This window comes from Trichosurus vulpecula, chromosome 7 (genome assembly GCF_011100635.1).
Source record: "Trichosurus vulpecula isolate mTriVul1 chromosome 7, mTriVul1.pri, whole genome shotgun sequence".
Lineage (NCBI taxonomy): Eukaryota > Metazoa > Chordata > Mammalia > Diprotodontia > Phalangeridae > Trichosurus > Trichosurus vulpecula.
This window is the reverse complement of record NC_050579.1, coordinates 116,533,567-116,555,543: the sequence shown is the minus strand read 5'-3', so window position 1 is coordinate 116,555,543 and position 21,977 is coordinate 116,533,567.

Here is a 21,977-nt window from a genome sequence, read left to right as displayed (position 1 = left end):
GACATGCAGAGTCCACATAATTATCGAATTTAGAGCTAGAAGAGACCTTATAGTTTATCTAGTCCAACCTTCTTTATTTTGCAGATGATGGGCATAAAGGTGAAGTCACTATAACAAGGTCACACAAGTAATTAGAAGGGCTAGGAAGTGAAGAAAGTCATTCTGTTTTCAAATTCAAAGCCTTTTTTTCTAATGCAGAACATTACATATAAATACCTATTTAGGGCTAATGAGTTGAAGAATTGAGCAAGCCATCTTTCCATCTCAATACTTTTCCACCCAGCCACCTGCCAACATGACTTTTCCTTTCTACATCACTGGCAGGCAGAGACAGAATGACAGAGAAAGAGAAAGAGACAGAGAGAGAAAAGGACAGAGATATATACAGAGAGAAAATCAAAATACTTGTTGCTTTATGCTCTTTCCTACACTTTTAAGTGGTGTTAATTTTTGTTATCATTATCAAAGAGAGGAGAATGAAAAATAATATGAGGCTTATAGTAGTCATCAGAGGTTTCAAAGTGCATAAAGGAATAAAATACATATTGTCTTCTTATAAGTAACATTGACCAACAGCAAATTCCCTTCAAGCTTGAATTCAAAGAATGATTAAATAAGATTTTCCATTGAGTCTTGTTTTACTTCAGAGTGTTTCAAAACCACAGAGAAATTCCTTTTAGATTAAAAAAGGATGTCACTTCCTTACCACTCCTCTTGACCCTCATAATTACCCTACACACCAGCCTAAGCCATCAGCAGCATAATTCCATTTCAAGACTGCTTTCCCAGATTTCATGGTGACTTCCATATGATTTCATTTCTCCTAAAACTGCTTTAGAGACTACAGGCACCAATTTATTCACCAGATTAGGTTTAATGCTTCCTAAACTTTGATCTGTTCTAAGTCTAAATATTGAAGATCTAATTTAACAGGATGCAAGAGAGGGGAAAAATAGCTTGCTAGTTTTTCTGTCAATATGAGTGTGTTTATTAATAAATTAGGAAATGCTAGAAGTATTTACCTGTGCCTCCTTGAAAGCACTCAGGATTATTAATAATCATATATTGGATGACTTAGGTCATGTCAGAATGAAAAATAGGTATAGAGTATGTTTTACATAAAGGGATCAATGACTCCTTTAAGTTGTGAAATATTTTCTAAAGGGTACATTTTTCATATCTGGCATTAAATTTTATAGACCTTCATGATGAATTATAAAATATGTATTTGGGGAATTTCTTGAAGTGGCCAAAAACAGCCAATTAAACCACTTGGATAGAGTATGCTTAGTTTATAGGGTATTCTGTTCTCAATATCCCATCTCATGGCATTTCATTAGTTGGAAGTATATAAATATGTCAAGGCATGAGAGATCTATTTTATTTGTAGTTCAACTCAACAACACTCATAACCAACAGTGGAAAAGTCTCTATTGAGCACAAGACTTAAGAGTTAGGAAGACCCAGTTTCAAATCCTCTCTCTAACACTTATTAATCTTACTAGTTGTACAAAAGCAAGTTATTTAATGGTTCTGTAAATGAGGATAACACCTTTAGTACCAACTTCATAGACTTGTTATAAGGTTCAAATGAGAATAATATATGTAAATTGCTTTGGAAATTTTAAAGCATTATATAAATGTCAGTTGTTATTAGCACTTTGGTATAGAAAATTTAGATGACATTACTCTGTTTTGTCATAGAAATTACAATTCTTTATTCCAATAAATAAAGCCATAGCATTCATCTCCAAAAAAAAGTATGCTCAGATCCACTGCAGTATCTTCTCATGAGCAAGTGAAAATTTAGACTTCTTTAAGTGTACTACTGGTTTGTATCTCCAAACCTCTAGCAGCATGTACCTGAGAGGATTTTGATTATTTCTGTTAAAGACGAAAATCAGATCATATCATCTGCCAGCCAAAATGTAAACATTTAAATAAAATATTTGTAATACAGACACAGCCAAAAATTCCCCTGGTATGAGTGAAACTATTCTTAGTCATGCAGAGGAAGCTATAAATTAATCTTTCATTTAACAGATTACTCTGACCCCTACTTTGTGTATAACTAAATTTGTGTATAACTAAAAGTAGAAAACTACTACAGCTAAGTATTTGACTTCCACATGTAAATTACCACATATGTATTCACTGTATTGTTGCCTTACGATGACTATTTATCATTATTCCTATCAGAAAATTAATATTCATTGACCATAAGAATTCTCTTTTTTTCTCTCTGAAGACAAAGGACTATCTTCCATTTGTGTTGTGTTCTTAATCAACAGTCATATTGTAATAGACTTGACTTGGTTCTCTTTGGAATTTCCAGGTTATTTTAGAGGGGGAGAGGTTGTATTAATTCTCCTTAGTTGGCTAGGTAGAAAATTGAGATCTAAGGAGACTAGTTGACTTACTTGCCCAAAGTCTCACAAGTAGTAAACATCAGAAGCAAGTTGTGGACTAAAGTTGTCTGACTCTACAACCAGTCCTGTTTTAATAGTTCCATTCCTCAATTTAATCCAGTTCAGTAGAAATTTGTTGTGTGTCAATTACTATCCGTCCCCAGGACCATCCTATGCACCTCAAGAAGCTTACATTTTACTCAGAGTAAACAATACATACACAGAAGAATAAATACAAACTATATGCAAAATAAATACAAAGTAATTTCGGAGGTAGAGTATTTTTCCCCACTAGCAATTGAGAGAACTGAGAGAGACCTCTTTTAGGAGGATGGTATTGGAACTGATTACATGAGATGGAGGTGAGGAGGGGTGGCATTCCAAGCGCAAAAGTGTAGCATATAAAAAGACACATTGCTGGGAGCTGCAATATCATTAAAGTGGACATCAAATAGACTCGTATAGCAATGTGAGAATGTCAGGATCAAGAGAGGAAAGAAAACACCAGTCAAGAGTCTATAGAACTAAATAGCTCTATGAGTTGGAATTTATATGTATGATTTACTTCTAAATATGAATGACGTGGCCCAATGACCATAATACAACTCTTTTGAGCCTCATTATTAGGAGCCAAAGCTACATGCCATTGTGTTCTGCTTGAGATTCACCTGTGTACAACTATTGGGTTTTATTGCACTGGAAACAACTCAACCCAGTGACAAACAGACATGGGTTTGGATTTAATTGAATTCTTCTTCTTTCCACTTTAAGTGAAATTGGCTTTTAATGAAACTAATATGATAGGTGGCATGACTTACTTTGAACTTTGAAAAATTCATTAGTTCTCCAGTATATTGGGTAGGTGCTCTATAGAGAAATTATTAGAAAATATGGGCAATAATCACGAAAGGTTTTACTAGCCAAGTTAAGAGAGTATTGCCCTTATTTTCCAATAAGTTCTCCCAATGTACTGGAGACTTTTCTCTTAGCATCTCAGGAAAATGACTGTACCACATAGGATGTTCATGGGTTGTCTCCTTTCTAATCCGTGATCAGCTCTTCTCATTTTCTGCATGCTACTTTTTGAACCCAAGTTATTTCAGCAACATGCTAGATCCGGATTATGCCCACCATTATCTTCCCTTTCATTATCATTTTTATGATTTGTTAGCTTCATTTTTTCCGAGATTATGCTATTTCAGGATTGGCAAACATATAGCATAACCTAGAGAATATTGGTTAAAGAGACAGGCTTTTGCAGAAGCAATCAGGATGAGATGGAGTTTAGGAGGGTAATGCAGAATCCCAGATAGCTGCAAGATTTCATTTCTTTGGGGACTCAAGTGAGTCTGAGTAAATGAGCTATGAAGAAAATTTCAAGAAGCAGTATGAAAAAAAACTTAGATTTTCTGCTTAGAGTCTGAGCATAGGTTATTCAAATTTATTCTCCTGGGGAGTCAACATAATAGATCATAAAACTTTGCCTTTTTAAGAATCTGTTTTAGCTAACCTGATGAAGACCTCTTTTCTACTGACAAGTCCCTAGCAACTGCCTTCCCCCATGCCAGGGTCAGTTACCTGGTTCTAACCTTAGAGTGTTCTTGGCATAGTGTCCTTGACATAACTTTGAAATATTCTTAGCAACTCTACACTGAGGTAGGATCAGGAGAGTAGGAAATCTGCTCATCAGGAGTTCAGAATTTCATTGATATCACATATATACTAGAAATATTAACTAACAGGATAAGGCAGTACATGTCATATCACCCAAATATGTGAGTGGTACTGATAATAAATTCTATGGGAGCAAAGAAAAAAGAGAGAAAAGTGGGCAAAGGGGATGGGACATGATCTGGCCTTTGAAGAATAAATAGGATATAAATATATGAGGAGGGACAGGTAGAATATTTTAATCCAAGAAAACAAGATGAGAAAAGATCTACAGGCAAGAATTTACATGGCATGTTTGAGGAGTAACAAATAAAACAGATAGCAAGAGCAGAATATTTATGCTGAAGAGTAATGCAGAATAAGTTTGGAAAGAATTGTTGAAGTCATATGGCAGAGGCCCTTCAATAGCAGGCTAAGAGGCTTTCTTCTCTAAGCAACAAATGTATATATTTCACAGCATTTTAGAATATCAGAGTTAGAAGGGATATCATAAATCGTTTAACCTAACTTCTATCTACACAATCAGTTATTATATCAAGAACCATTTATTAAGTGCCTACTATACGCTAGGTACTTTGCTAGAGCTGGGGAAACAAATACAAAGAATAAAACAATCCCTACTTACAAGAATATTACATTCCAATGGGGCAGACAACAATAAATATAAAATGTGTAGCATAAATATAAAATTAATAAATACAAACACATGCAAAGCAGGGAAATACAATGCACCTTGGGAGGAAGGGTATCAGTTAGAGATAATCAAGAAAAACTTGTAGAAGATAACGCATGAGCTGCATCTTAAAGGAAACACTTAGGACTGAGAGCATTCTAGGCATGGGTAATGAGCAGTCTAAAGATATAGAAATGGGAGATAGAGTGCCATGTGTCAAGGTAAGAAAGAAGGCCACTCTGACTAGATAACAGTGTTGGAAAGAGCATGAAGAGCATAAAGCTAGAAAGATATGTTGTGACCAGGTTACGCAGGTCTCAAAAAACTAAGAGTTTATATTTTATTCCAAAGGCAATAATACTCCATTGGATTTGTTGAGTGTAAATAAAAGTGGTTTATCTCCTTATGACTAAGATCCAAAAGAGGAATCCAAAGACCTTCCATGGATGGTATGTATTTGAGTTCAGCCAACAATATGTTGGCAAAGAAGCAATAAACAAACAGCTGAGTCACACAAATTTGTTTGCGGAAATGGAGAAGTTTATGAAGGTGATTCAGGGCCATGCCATTTACACCAGAAACTACAGATGAGCTTTTCTAAAGGAACTCAGACTTAATGATAAACATTAAAGAGTCAATGAAATGGTAGAAACAGGGCAAAACATCACAACAGACAGTAAAAATGTAGCACCTATTGAATAGTTAACAAGTTATGTGACCTGTTGATGAAAATCAAACATCAGAACTTCACTATTTTTCATTGACTGAGAGATTTAAAAAACTACTAATACTACAAATAAAGACTTCAAAATATCCTGAAGAATCCAACCAATAACTGAATTGGAACCATATCATTATCAGAGACCAAACTTGCCCATAATAATCCATATGTAACATTGGTTAATAAAAACTTTAAAAAATGATAGTTAACATTTATGTAGTGCGATAAGTTTTGGAAATGCTTTACAAATATAGTCTCATTTTATCTTCACAACAATCCTGGGAGGTAAGTGCTTTTATTATCCCCATTTTACAGATGAGGAAACTGAGTCAGTCAAAGGTTAAGTGACTTGCCCAGACAATAAATGTCTGAGGTGGGATTTGAATTCAAGTCTAGCAGTCTACCCACTGTGCCACCTATTCTATAATAATTTTCACATGTTACTATGACAAATATTCCTAATCTCCAAGCTAAAAGGAATTAAAATATTTCCAAATACAGAAAAATAAGGAGATCCAAATCATTTTGGGACAGGATGAGTTATATAAATTGCCATTTGTCCTGTTTGCTCTAAAATCTATGTCAAAGATGATTTCAGTAAGCCTATAGAGCTTATATCCTAATAATTTTATTCAACTACCACAATAGTTAATTTTATCACCTGTCGATAGAATATTGAATATAAAGGAATAATAGCAGGACAGCAATTAGTCTTAGGATTTGTTTTATCTCAACCTCACTGAAAAAGATGAACTTCTAGGCCACACGACCAACAAGATCAAGGACTAAACACTTTCTCCAATCTCAGGATCTCTCAAAAATAAGAATCGCATCCAAGAGAGAAGGAAGGCAATTTCAGCTGTCTCCACAGTCTAAGACACCAAGAACTCTAAGGAGGCAACCAGCCAATTAACTAATATCAGAGATAAATTATCCCTAATCCCAAATCCATTCATTTAGTGCCCTCTCCTGAATTAATTCTCAGCTCTGGCAGGGCTGCATGAGCAAACTTGCAATAGAACTCTGTTGTTCCTACCCTTACTCCTTCTCACCTGTACTGTGGGAAACTAAAAAGCAGAATCTTTCTCTGGCTGTGACTGTGAAATGGCAACCTATGCTGCAGCAGTACTTAGGCAAAGAACTGAGAAATAGAGTAAACTAGGGAAAGATGCCAATGAGTATGTTCTTTCAGGAGGCCTGAAACAAAGGGAACTGGCATCTAGTCAGGACCAATTTTGTCCCCCAGAAATTATTTGAGGCAGAAATTGAGGCTAGTGATTATAAATTGTCTATCATTAGAGGGGGCCAAAACAGCTTTGAGGCACAGGCCCCCAGTGAGACAGCCATCAAAGACGACAGAGTCAAAAAGTGGGCAATAGCATAATTTAAGGAAAAATAATGAAATTTTCAAAGATCTTAAAAGGGAGAAAACTCAGTTAAAGTCTTTGAGCAATAACAGAAAAACAAAAAGGGAATGTTTTAATAATAGAAGGTAATATGGCCTCCAGATCATCTTACTGAGTCCAGATATTTAGGAATCAAAAATTACAAGACAAAGAAAAATGAAGCAACTCTTGAGGAGGAAGAGAATACTGTGGATTGTCAAGAGAGATGAGTTGGGAGATAGACATTTATATAGCACTTACTATGTGCCAGGCACTGGGTAAATACTTCTGGCAAATATTATCTCATTTGATCCTCACAGCAGCCCTGTAGGTACTATTATTATCCCTACTTTACTGTAGATAAAACTGAAGGTAAGTGACTCATCCAGGGTCACACAGATCCTAAGAGTCTGAGGCTAGATTTGAATGCAGTTCTTCTTCACTCCAGGCCCAGCACTCTATCCACTGTGCCAACAGTTGCCCCTAAGTGGAATTGTAGCAGGATAATCTTGAATAGTCTAAAAGAAAAATAAGAATTTTTGAAAGTAAAATATGTGGCCCAAAGAGCAGAAACAATTGTCATACTAGAAAACTTAAATCCACTGTTGCAAACCTCAGCAAAGAAAAGAGAAAAGAACAGATTGGGAATGCAAATGCACAACAATGAAGGACACTCTGGAAGAAAAGAAGCACAAAACAATAATGCAATAGGAGAAGGGAATATTATAATTGGCACAATCTGCAGTGATTTTGTACTTAGAGAAATCTTTCATACTGTCAGTAGAAGGGAAATCAGAGCATCTTGGAGAAACTGACACTCAGAAGAATGGGAAGGGCATGAACCCAGAAAGAAGATTTCATGGCAAGTGGGAAACGATGATCATGGGTAGAATGAAGGGTAGTAAAGAACTACATGATTAGAGATGTGAAAAATTTCCTACCGAGGGGCAATGCTTCTGTCCTCTCTATCGCCTGTAGTAATTGGTATTTCTAAGAGTAAACAACAGAAAAAGGGAGCCTGGAGGCAAGATCTCCAAGGCAATAGCAGAAACTTTTTAGAATAGGAAACCCAAAATAGTTACCTTAGAAGCTTTAATTTTGTAAGCAATACAGCGACTAATGAAGGAATAAATATAGATGAACCAGAAATCAAAGAATATATTGTTAGGATTTTAAGCCCATCATGCTTGAAACACAAACTTCTTGGAAAGTGAAGATGGTATCTGGTATTGTAGAGAATATATCAAAGGATATTAGTTGCTCTAAATTTTAAACTACTATCAGTTTATTCTTAGTATTTTCCTAAGTACACGAAAAAGTAAATGCACATAATACTGACTAATCTTTCATGATAAGTGAATTGGAATTCCTAACATGTTCTAATGACTGGAACAATGGAAAACACATAGTGATGCCAATTACCAGGCAGATGTCTCTTTCCCCATGAAGAGGGGATTTGATTCTTCAGTAATTTAGAGAGCCTTTATTTTTTTTAAGCATTGCCATCAAGGTTATGTTGGTCCAATAGAACAAAATAATGATAGTAAAAATGAAATTCTTAGGCAATAAATGCAACAAAAGTATGAGATTCACACTCTCAATAGCAAAAGCTTTGTTTACTGCATAGGAGTCAGGGATTAAAATACCTAAAACCATATTTCAAATCTGACATAATTTATTGGATTATACGTTAGAGACTGTGAAATGTTCACATCCTCCCTGACAATGGCCAACCAAGCACTGTTACAAAAAGTTTCCTTATTCTTAAAAGGGATCTATCATTTTGAATCAATTAATAAGTATTTATTGAACGCATATTCACATGGCAATAAAAGACAAATCAGAAATGAAGGGGGAATGGCCTATTTAATTATAAATAAAAATATAATTTTATTTATGGATCTTAGAACATATATTAATTTTTAAGTGGGTATACCACTATTTTCCTACTTGACAAATCTCTAAGTGTGCCAAGGCCATTCTTTTACTGAAAAAAGTTAAAAGAAGACTCTACAAAAAAAATAGTCAATATGTTCCTCATGTATAACAGATTATTTGAAAAAGGATCATATTATTTACTAGGTTGGCAATATTCCACCGTATTAATATCATTCTCATCTTTGGAAGTTTTTATTTTAATGTTATAATAGATAATGTTATTGGACGTTCAGTTTGAGACACCCCTGTGTTCCTCTGTTCATTATGAGAAATGGCAATTACCGCATCAGTAAATTACGTGAAGAATTTGATTTCCATGAACAAGAAAATAATGTTATCTGGGTGCAGCAGGCAATTGTGAATTACCACTTCCAGGAAAATGAAGTCCTATGACTGTATGCCAGGGCTGCAACATTTATTATGATGATGTCGCTGTTCTAGTAACTACTCATTTTTTCTGAAAGGCAATATAAGATCCATAGAATCCCTAGAGCAATTGGAGAATGTTTGTTACTCTTCCCAGTCTCTTCTTTCTGAGATTAGATGACTCTATGTATTAATATTTACCTATATTACTTCTGTTTTGTTGTTCTTAGCTATTCTAATAAAAACATTTCCAAAGCATTCCCAGCAAATATGCATTGGGTAGGGAATTAGCTTTGCTAATTAAAGTTTCGAGATGAGAGCTGGTTGGAAAAATGATGAAAAATGACCAAGGCTATTATCTGACTAACTGCCATCTGCACAGTATTTATAAATCACTTTAAATCTCAAAGTAGATTTTAAAACAAAAAAGAACCTACTCCTTTTTATTCATTGGAGCTCATTTTTAATTATTAGAGAAGAAAGAAATATGTACTTTGTCATACTCCTTCAGGGAATTGTGGAAGAGTAAATAACTTTTATTCTCAGGATGACTCTCATGGCCCATTTATAATTCTGGAAATCCCTATGACTGATTATTTTGCAACAAGTAAACTATTTGTGTATTTAACTAAAATGCTTGATAATGCATCTTGAGGAAATAAAAAGAGAAGTCCAGGTGAGAATCCCAAAATATTCACACATAAAATGGCTTGAGATCAATTACAAAGCAGCCTTTTAAACATAAATAATATGGTCTGGAAAAAGCTGCTGAGGTAGCTCCAAGATAAGCTTGGGCCAAAGTCCTTTGAAATTTCTGGGGCAAGGAGAGAAAAAAGAGAAAACAAGATGGGAAAATAGCTGGAAAACATATTTGTACATAAGTAATTACAGAGAACAATTTAGGGAAATTCCCATTTGCACTAAGGCTTTGACAGGATTTTGTTCATTACAGATCGAATGTACCTGAGACAGTTAAGGATCACAGCACCATATCCTACTACAGAAAAAAAAAAAAAAAACCTCACTCTGGGTACTATTCCTGGATATGAGGCAGCAAACAGGGATTTAGCTACATAAATTAGTCATGTAAACAAATCACATGAATCACATAGAATACTTGGAAGTATGGAGGGAATCTTCAGCCTCAAGGCCATATGTGGCCTTCTAGGTCCTTGGATGTAGCCTTTTGACTGAATCCCAGTTTTACAGAATCCCCTTTTATTAAGGGGATTTGTTCTGTGAAGTTTGGATTCAGTCAAAGGGTCATATCTGAGGACCTAAAGGGCCGCATGTGGCCTCAACCCTGCAGGTTCCTCACGACCTTGTTTTAAGCGTTATTAAGGGTATATTATAGTTGCGTAATAGTTGCATCTGAAAAAAATACAAGTTAAAGGAAAAGGTGTCAACCTGAAACAAAGAAGACTTGCCAAAAGAGCAAAAAAAAAAATTGCAACTTTGAATCAAGTAAGGGAATTGCAGTTTGAGACCCTGCACAGCACCAAGTACTGGAGTGACTGAGAGAGGCAGAGCGGAGCAGGATTAGATACATTTCAACAAGAAGGGAGTCTGATGGAAGGTACAGCCTCCAGAAGCTGTTATGTAAGTTGTTTTGCATAACCAATGAAAGTCCATAGAGAAGGCTGGGGGAAAGGGCATGTGTGATATCTGGTCAGAAAAGCAGGCTCCCTCCAGGAGGAGTGGGCAAAACTGGTTTGGACTTCTTCCAATCACAGGGTCAGTTGGAATCAAAGTCAGATGTCTGATGTCTCTGTTCAACAAAGGGGGAAGGAAAAGGTGGACATTTTTTAATTATTCGGGACAGCTGGTGGCACAATGGGTAATGCAGTGGACCTAGAGTCAAGAAGCTCTGGGTTCAATTGTAGCCACAGATACTTATCACTGGTTTGATCTGGGACGAGTCATTTAATCTCTGTCTGCCTCAGTTTCCTAAATTGTAAAATGGGGATGATAACAGCACCTACTTCCTAGAATTGTTGTGAAGATCAAGTGAGGTAGTATTTGCAAAGGACTTGGCACAGAGCCTGGCACATAGTGGGTGCTTAATATTTGTTTTCCCACCTTCCACCTATCAGGCTAACAGACCAAATCAATTATTCCTTGCAAGAAAGGGAGAAATATCCTTGGTGTGTAAATGAATGTCTTCAGAATCTATAATAGTATGGAAAAGGCTTTGGTATATTTAGTTCAAATTAATTTATGCATTTTGTAATTACTTTGAATGAGATCTTCTTTTATTTTCCCTTATATTTTCTTCCTATGTGTAGAATTGCTATTGATTGTTATGGGCTTATTCTGTAGTCTGCAACTTTGCTAAAGCTACTAATTATTTCAAAGAGTTTCTTTACCAATTGCCTAAGATTTTCTAAGTAAACTATCATTTGATCAGCAAATAAGAAAAATATTGTGGCTTCGTTTATTTTCATGCCTTTAATTACTATCTGTTGTTTCATTGCTATTGCTAATATTTCTAGATATATCAAGTAATTACAGAGAGAAAAGGCATCCTTGCTTTCTTCTTGTATTTATTGTGAAAGCTTCTAATGTTTCCCCATTGCATGTGATGTGTTCTTTTGGTTTCAGATAGACTTTCTGTGATATTAAAAAGATGCCTCTAGTCTACACCCATATTTTATAGGATTATTAGTATTAGTGGATTTTGTACTTGGTAAAAACTATTTTTGCTATTATCTATTGGAATAATCACATAGCTTTAGATGCCATTGTTATTAATATGATTATGATCATTGTTTTCCTAATGCTAAACCATCTTTGCATCAGTAGGATGAATCTGACTTGGTCATAATGCAAATAAATTTAGTATTTTATCTCATAATTATCAATGTACCTCACTTACTCTTTGACTTACTCAGTAAAAATTCCTAAATAATGACTTTTTCATAGTAAATCATGATGTAATCTGCAAATAAGGATAGCATTGCCTAATTTTTTTTGGCCAGTCTAAATCTTTTGTTCTTTTGTATTATTGGTGATGCAGTTTAGGGGCATGGGGACCCCAAAACTATTGAGGTGCAGGATGGAGTTGTCTGGAAAGAATTCTCAGACTCATGCAGTCTGCCAGTCAAGTGGCTAAAATTTATTATAATGCCAATAAAGCAGGCAGAGTTTCTTAGGGAACTTGCAACTTAATGAAGGGATGCTAAAGCTTATATAGAAAAAGTTCCATGAATAGTGTGCCAAGTATGCTAATTCGTTGGTGTGGGGGTGGGATCAAGGAGTGGTCAGCTCTTAAAAGACTATATAGTTTCTGTATCTTAGACACAGGCATCATTCGCTACTGGAACACTGGGCGGGGAGCTTCTAAGAGGTGTGTTTTTGGTCTGCTATGTCTTTAACAAGATGGCCTCAGGAGTTGAGGTTTATAGCCTGAACTCTGGATTATATACAGTAATAGTTCTGCTGACACAAGATAGTCCTGTTTATCTTATAATTATTTATTCTTGTAATAGAGATAGTTTGCCTCACTGGGGTGCACTCATGAGTTATTACTAGAGATAGGGTCTTTGGGCTGGGGAGAGATATGGTCCTAGGGCTGGGGTCCAAGCACCCCATCACTATAGCTAACATTACAGAAGTAGGTCACATAATAATAAGGGTCAGAGAGGAGTATCCTTGTTTTATTCCTGTTTGTGTTGGGAATACTTGCAGTATTTATTCCTCCATTGCAAATAATGTTTCTGTTTTCCTGCAGCCTCAACATTCATCTTTTTCCTCTATTGTCATTGACAATATGGTGGGAATGTTGAAACATCAGAGTTGCTTTAATTTGCCTTTGTCTAATTATTAATGATTTGAAGCAGTTAAAAATATGTCTGTTGATAGTTTGGACTTTTTCCATTGAAAACTACTTGTTCCTAGTCTTTTTTTTTTTTTTTCAATTGGGAAATGGCTCTTGTTCTTATGGGCAGCTAGATCGTGCAGTTGATAGAACATGGGGCTTGGAATCAGGAAGTCTCATCTTCATGAATTCAAATCTGGCCTCAGTTGCTTACACCTGAGTGACCCTGAGCAAGTCACTTAATCCTGTTTGCCTCAGTTTACTCACCTATAAAATGAGCTGGAGAGGAAGTGGCAAACCACTCCAATATCTTTGCCAAGAAAACCCAGATGGGGCCACAAAGAGTCAGATATGACTGAAAAATGACTCAACACAACTGTTATTTTTATAAAATTGAATCAGTTCTTTGAATAGCTCAAAGATGAGATCATTGTCAGAGAAATTTTCTGCCAATATTTTTCCCAAGTTAACTGTTTCCCTTCTAATTTTAACTATATTGGCATTTTTAATAGCAAATCTTTTTAATTTTATGTAATAAAATTATCCATTTTATTTTCTTGTGATCTGCTGTATTTGTTGTATAGTCCCAGAGTGGGGAACCTGCGGCCTTGAGTGCACATGTGGCTTTCTAGGTCCTCAAGTGTGGGCCTTTGACTGAATCCAAATATGGAAAACATATTGAATTGATGTAGAGTACATTATGTAGAACCAAAATAACAATATACACTGACTATAACAACGCATATAAAAAAATCACCAAAAGGCTAACATACGAGTAGTTATAAACCTAATAATGGCATCATATAATGGATAATGAAACATAATTCCCTCCTTATGGAAAAAAGTGGGAGACAATGAGAATAGAATGTAGTGTACCTATTAGGTTGCAGCAGCAGTATTAGGCATTTTTGCTTTACTTTTTTTCAGTGTTATAAGAAAAGATTCTATCTGGATGGATAAAGAAGAAGAATGAGAGAAAGGATTTTTCCAGAAAGACACCAATAAGTATATTTTTAAAATATTTTTCATGATCGCTACCAAGATAAGAATACTAAAATTCCCATGAAATGATGGATTAACTTTCTTTAAATTCTTATTATTATACTTCATGGTAGCATAGAGGTGAACCTTGAAAGCTATGTTAGCAGAGTTCAACCTCTAGAAGATTTTGTTAAGAGGGAAAGGCTTTCAGCATGTTCTTGGCAATAGAACAGATTTGCTTTCTGAAGACCAGCCTACCTACGTATGAACAGAATCATCCCCATTAGATTGGCTACATGGTGGTGGAAAAAGAAAATCACTGGATGATCATTTTAGGCTCACAAAAATTTGGAAAACAAAAACATCTTCAGTCCTCTGTAAACTTCTGTTTACGCATTGATGAGGATACAGTGTTCTAAAAATCACACAGTTAAGTTAAACATTACTTTAGCTGTTGGTACTTTAAATGTGAGATCCTTGTCTAATGATCAGCTAATAGATATGTTATTGGAAGAAAAGATTCATGTCATTCCTGATATATTTTCATTATAACTGAAACTAGAAGACAGAAGGAATTTGTACCTACATGAAAAGACAGCTCATGGGTTCTCCTTGGATAGTCAGATATAAAAATCAGTGAAATTAGCTTTAAGACTTTATCTTCCAAATTGTTGTTTATCCTTTCTATATTTGTGCTCAATATAAATCAAAAAGCATTTCATTATATCAAGTCATTGGTTTTTTTAAAGTTAAACAGCATGGAGTCAAAGATGGCTTAATAACAAAGAAAAACTTCCTTATAACTAGAACTGTGGAAAAGTCTAATTAGGAGTTAGTGAGTCTCCAATCATTAGAGGTATTCAGGAAGAGGTTGGATACTGTAAAGACAATTTCTGTTCTGGTTCTTCTTAGAGTATATGAGTTATGAGGCATCTTTTAACCCTCAAGGACTTCTGATTCTACTCTATGTGCTTTGGAGACAAATTTTAAGTCATCAGAGTGGAAAGGCATTATCCCAGAAGGCTACTTAAATTAGTAAGACAGGTCTTTAGATAGATATATAGAAACAGATATACACATATTTAGTATGTATATATATATATACTTAGATTAAGGAAGACAGGTTTTTATGTATATAGGTATATATATGTATACATACTCACATTTAGTAGTATATGCATGTATTTTATACATTTAGTATTTTATTTTCCCCAGTTACATGTAAAAACAATTTTAACCTTTGCTTTTAAAACTTTGAGTTCCAAATTCTCTCCCTTCCTCCTTCTCTACCCTCCCCCTCATTGAGACTGCAAATAATTCAATATGAGTTATACATGTGTAGTCATGCAAACACTTCCATAAGTCATGTTGTGAAGGAAAACATAGACACAAAAAAACCCTCAAGAAAAATAAAGTTTAAAAAAAAGGTATACTTTAATCTGTATTCAGACACAATCAATTCTTTCTCTAGGAGTGAATAGCATTTTTCATCATCAGTCCTTCAGAGCTGTCTTCAATCATTGCATTTCTGTGAATACCTAAGTCATTCACAGCTGATCATCTTACAATGTTGCTGCTACTTTGTACACAGTACATTTCACTTTGCATTAGCCCATAGAAGTCTTTCCAGGTGTTTCTGAGAGCATCCTGCTCATCATTTAAGTCAGATCTTAAAGGAGGTGAATTGGAAGAAATGAAGGAAGAGGGCAGTGGAAAGGAGGGAAATTGTTTGAACAAAGACAATTGGTATTTTTGAATGAGATTAGAAGGGTATAGAGAAATCAGTATTAATAGAGAGCCTTGAACTTGAGCTTGGGCATTTGGAAATTGCTGTCTTATTAAGCATAGTGAAAATATTCTGCAGCTACAAAATCACAAATTTCTTTTCCTAGTATTTTCAAGTGTTCACAAAACTATGGTAGAGTCTTATGACTCCAAGCTTTCTTCCAGTTCCAGAATTATTTGCCAAAATAATTGGAAAATAAAAGTGGCTTGGTGACTTACATTCACCTTAGTCTGGGAATTACAATAGATAACTGTTCTACCCCTGTTACACATTTAAATTAATTTTCCTCTCCAAATAACACTTGAATTTTATATTTGACTTTTATTCAACATTAATACTCTACCATCTTGTTTACCTCAGTCCCTGAGGGAGGTAATCCATTCACCTTAATGTCAATTCTGTCTTGACTGGTAAGTGAAGGCCCTTAGATGTCACATAAGATGTTACAAAAAAAATCAAATGAGTAGTTTATGGACATCAGGTGTTTATTTTCTTGATGGTTATTATTATTTGGTACTTATAATATCACTGGATAGACTGGTACCACAACTTATACAACTGATACCACAACCGATACTACCAAAGGAATAAATAAGCTCCTTTATCTTCTGTCTAATGATTCAACTAAACAAGGAATTTCTGGTAGCAATGTGAAGATGTAAAGTATATGCTGTCACATAGTAAATACCAGAGATAAAGCAAATGATACCAGATACTTACATTGTTCCACCTCATCAGCAATTTGAGGACCGTGATAGGGATATCCCACATGTTCCCAAATAATGCCATATGTCCCAATCGATTATAGCCCTGAGGTTGTCCATCTAATTTTCTACAGTTGAAGTGAAAGGTTTTCTAAAGAGACAAGGCAAGAGGTAGCAGGATAGATCTGGTAAGGATTTTCCTACATCAATTTAACTAGGCTTGGGAAGCCATAGAGTGATTCACACAGACAAAATAAGTGACTACTCATCTGGTATAATTTGAGAGATGCCATAAAGGCTACTTGCCCCTAAATATACACCCTATTAGCCTCCCTTGTTGGAGACTGGATCAATAAAATATCATCATCAACCAAGAAAGAATGTAGCTGGATTGGTGAAACATCATCACCACTCCTGGAAAAAAAGAACCCAAATGTGTACTCTAATAATGGTGAGCCAGTGGTGCCATCTTGTGTATAAAAGAGAGGGCTCCACCTACAGAGCTGAACTCTCCCTTGACTGCATTATGGGGAGTTCAGCTATCAGTACTATCCACGTGAGTTTTCTATTTCAACCTATATGTGAAGAAGCAAAATGAGTCCAATGAGACATAAATGCTGCCTGCCCCTTGAGGTTGCAGCTCAGAAATGAAGAGAGTCACATTAGATTATACTAACTCTTTCATTTCTTTGCAAACTATTAGATGCCATTCTTGGTACAATGAAATTTAGATTAATTGCCACTTGTAATAATGATTCTCTCTAGGAATCAAATTCTATTTTCAAAAAGTAATTCTTATGCTAATATGTTTGCCCCTTGCTCCTTACCAATCAGAGGATATCGTAAGGATCAAGTTGGAATATTTATTTGATAGTATTGAGGTTTCAAATTAATGTAGTTGCTTTCAGGTAAATAAACTTAAAGTTTGCAGAAGCACTAATTATTACCGTTAGTAACTTAACTGACCAATTATAGCTCCAAAAATGCCAATAAGTCACATCACCCTTTCAAACAAGAACCTTTACCTCTATAGACAGATGGGTTCATAGCACTGAATGTAATTCCCATTATAATTCAATGCTAATTGCTCTCAAGGAAGCCCTTACAACCATGTCTGCAAAAAGTCAATTTAGCACTATTAGAGATCTTGCCACAATATTACTAAATTGTTAGGAAAAGAAATATCATAATTATTAATTTTTTCATTCAACAGATATTCATTGATTTGAGTATACTAACTGCTAAGAGTTGGGAAGGCCTAAAAATACAAAATATGGTCTCTGTATTAAATGAGCATAAACTCTAAAAATGGAGGTCCCAGAAAATAGGATAGGAAGGATGAAGAATTTTTTTTTTATTTAAATGAAAGGAGGAGCAGGTAGTGAATAGAGTGAATAGAGCACCAACCCTGGAGTCAGGAGGACCTGAGTTCAAATGCAGCCTCAAACACTTGACACTTACTAGCTGTGTGATCTTGGGCAAGTCACTTAATCCCAACTGCCTTGACTTCGTTCCTCCCTCCAAAAAAAAAATGCTTAGGAAATGCTTAAACTTCGGACAAAAGCTGTGGTGCAAGGAAGAAGCTGGCAGCCAGTGCTTACTCAGTGGGGATGAAAGAGAGGAGGAAAAATAGACTAAAAATTTGAATTCTTTAGACCAGGTTGCAGATAATTGTAGCATACAGCTGCTGTTTAAATTGACTTTGGCAGCAATTAGCAGAAACTTGCTAATTATTGATGATTTGGCACCTGGGCAAGGTAGCTACCAACTAATGCAGTTAATGATAGGAAAGACCATTTTATACAAACTGAAGAAACTGAGAAGCCCCATGCCAAAGGCTTTCTCCCTCTTTCTTCCACACTTCTATCCAGTGAGCTAGCATGACAAACTGCTTGCCAGGATAGTTAACAGTGGAAGTAGTCAGGGCCTGAGGGGCTCTGCCTCAGCAGAGAGAGGAAGGTGCAGAGAATTCATATGCTTCTGCATCTTTCACCGGCACTAACTAGCTCAAGTTGGCCTCTGTGCTAGAAGCAAAGCCAAAAGAAGTGGAATAATGCTCACTGTTGCCCCTCTTGATGAGGGTACAGTCTCTGGGAACCCCCTTGAACTCACCTGGAATCTTCCAACTAGATCTGGCCTTCCCCTAAGGCCATAAGCCTTACATTATCATCAGGCCCAAATCTCTACCTAGCCTTGCCCTTTATTGTCCAGCTACTTCCCACCCTTGATACTATCAATATCCATGCCTCTAGCTACTTCCCACCCTTAATCCCATTCTCTTTGTTCCTGGAGTCTGACCTCATCCTAGTCCCTGGAATCTGCCCATCAAGCTCCTCCTTAGACTCCTCCTCAAGACCCTCCCTAAACCCCTCCTCCAGTCACCCCAGACCAACCCTCAATCCCTCCCACAATCTTTGTGTATATAATCTCCATCTTGCCTCCACAAAGGTGCTCAGATTCCATCTAGCTCAGTTTAGGTTGAATCTGGCCCGCTTGTGAAAACAGACGTCGCAAAGGGTGGGATTCCTTAAGACAACCCAACATGGGGAATCCTTAATAAACTTTGTCTTTTCCCTTGGCTGAGAAGGCTTGAATCTAATTCTTTTGGCAGGACCCGGCGTGTAGGTATTTTGGGGTCTTGAGCACCCCTAAAAACCTATGGTTCATTTTTTCTTAAACCTCTTCACTCTTATTAGTAAGAATATAGTTTTTCTTGATAAAATTAAGCAACAAGTGTTTATTAAGGAGTCAAGAAAATCTAAGTTCAAATTTGGGCTCAAACACTTGCTAGCTGTGTGACCCTGAGCAAGTCACTTAAACTCTGTTTGCCTCAGTTTCCTCATCAGTAAAACAGGAATCATAATAGCACCTCCCTCCAAGGGTTGTCATGAGGAACAAATGAAATAATTGTAAAGCACTTGGCACATAGTAGGTGTTATAGAAATGTTAGTTATTATTATTATTATGAACCTGACACCATGTTAATAGGTCAGGAGGCAGACACAGAAGTGAGCCAGTTCTTGTTCTCAACGGGCTTAGAAGAAATGATCCAAGTAGTAAACAGAAAAGAAAATGATTGAGGAAGTGAAAGAAAAGCCCAAAACCAGGTCTAAAGAGGTCAGAGGTTGAGATCACATGGATAACATTCAATCTCCCAATATTCTGTCTCCCACCTCTGAGACTTTGTACAGTTTACTCCTGTGCATGAAACAGATTTTCACCTCACTTCTACTTCTTAGAGTCCTAGTTTGCTTCAGAGCTTACTAGTGTTATACTGAGAGCGAGCTAGACACATCACAAAGTATAAGTTTTAAATGGAGAATTTATTAGCCGGCATCCGTTCCAGGGTTCAATCCAAATCAGAACGGCCAGGAGTTGGGGTGAAGAAGTCGTATTGATACAGAAAAATCAAGGTGCAGTGGTTAATTATCTCTTGAAATTTACGGGCCAGGTCACAGGGTGGTCTCCCAATTGTCTCTCAGTCCTCTCCAGCCAACCCTCACCCTCACTTCATTGTCTCTAGATCTTCTCCTCCAGTTAGAAAGCAGGTCAAGTGTCTTAACCCTTTTAGTCTGTTTTTGTTTTTAATTCCCTCCAAACTGTATATTAACTAAGTGAAAAATAAAGTTTTGGGTTCTTGGCTATCAAGAGCCCTGAACCCAGTTTGTTTTGCAACTTCATGCACTGCTAAATAAATCACTTATCTGGATGATGTGTGGGATGGATTTTACGAATCCAAAAATTAACAACAGAGGCTCAAGGTGAAAGTAGAAAGGAAAATTTATTACGATCCTGCAGGAAAGGGCCACCCGGACATCGAGAGGACTTGGGGGTCCTCTCAGTGTCAGAGCGCACTGGACACAGAAAATTGGGGTGTTTATATAGGTCCCTAACCGCAATTCCCCCTCCCAACCTTCTTCCTCTCAGCTTGCAGACGTAAGCTTTGAGGGTACAATCTAGACGCGATAAATCTACCCAGGGGCAAACAGTATAGTTATTTTTACAAGCAGGCCACAGTCATAAACCTCCCACCATCCTTACTTCATTCTACTATCAATTTCAAGGTAGTAAATCTGTCTTAAATGACAATGATGATTAAACAAACAGTTCGGTTATCGGTGACAGGCAGGAATTAGTTGTTAGTTACCTAATCTTGCACATCTATATTGCACCTGGCTTTTCGGCTTTCCATCCATTCTTCCCCAAACAGAGGTTCTCTTATCTTGGGGTCAATGTACAGGGGTGAGTATCCTGTGTCTTATGCTTATCCTCAGAGAATTTTATAGTTGCTGACTTATTCACCTCAACCCTTCTTTCTTCCAGGCCTCTTGCCATTAGGTAAATACACAGGACCTGTTCTTAATCTCGGGGGCCTTACGGTCACTAGCTAGGCTTGTGGAGGGGAAAATATCTAAGTAGAGAAATGGGACTCACTATCCTACTTATTTCTATTTATTTAATTTGTTCCCTTTTATGAGAGGTCTTCACTCGTCCCACACAATGATATTTGGTTTTATTATTTAACCAATAAAAAAGAAGGACTTTAAAAATTGAGCTACATAATCAGTAGGCTTTTCCTGTAGAGATTAGATTTGGCTCTTCAGATGCAGAAACACCTTCCCAAGCACCACATCATAATAAGGAGGAGCTGCAAGTAATACTGGGAATAAGGACATCTGTTACTGACTACAGAACAAAGAAATCTGCTAGAGTGGTCAGCAACCCTCACATTTGAACCTGCCATTTAGGAAATGTAGTTTATCATCATGTACCTAGGACATGACAGAGAGGCTCCTAAAAACTGTGAAAACTGATAATCATCATTCTCTTCTGATTATTCATGTGGAAACAAACGATACCATCATAAGAAACCCAGAAAGAGTTCTGGTGGGATTGATGAGGGTGCAGTCTCTGGGAAGCCCCTTGAATCTGGAGTACAGTCTGTGGGAACCCCCTTGAGCCCCAACCTGAATCTTCCCACTTGATCTGGCTTTTCATGCCCAAATAGCCTAGCCTACCCTTCCATTGTCTGGCTACATCTGGATTGCTTTCTGGCTGTTTCCCACCCTTAATCCTGATTAAAATATCTATACCCTAGCTCTGTTACCCTAGCTCTCTTATTGTCTGTCATCTCCAGGTAGCCTTCAGCTATTTCCCACCCTGGATTCTGACCTCACCCCAGTCCACTCTAAACCCCTCCTCTAGTCATCCCAAACTACACAAGACCACCTAGATCCCCCCTAAATCTTTGTGCATATAAGTCTCATCTTGTCTCCATGAAGGACCTCAGATTCAATCTAGCTCAGTAGATTGAATCTGGTCTGCTTGTGAAAACAGGCATCACAAAGGGTGGGATTTCTTAAGACAACCCATTATGGCAAACCCTTAATGGGCTTTGTCTTTTCCTTTGGCTGAGAAGGCTTGAGGAGTTCAATTCTTTCAGCAGGACCTGGCATATTGGCACTTTGGGGTGTTGAGAACTCCTCAACCCCAAACCTCTTCAGGATGACAAAATCTTTGACAGAAA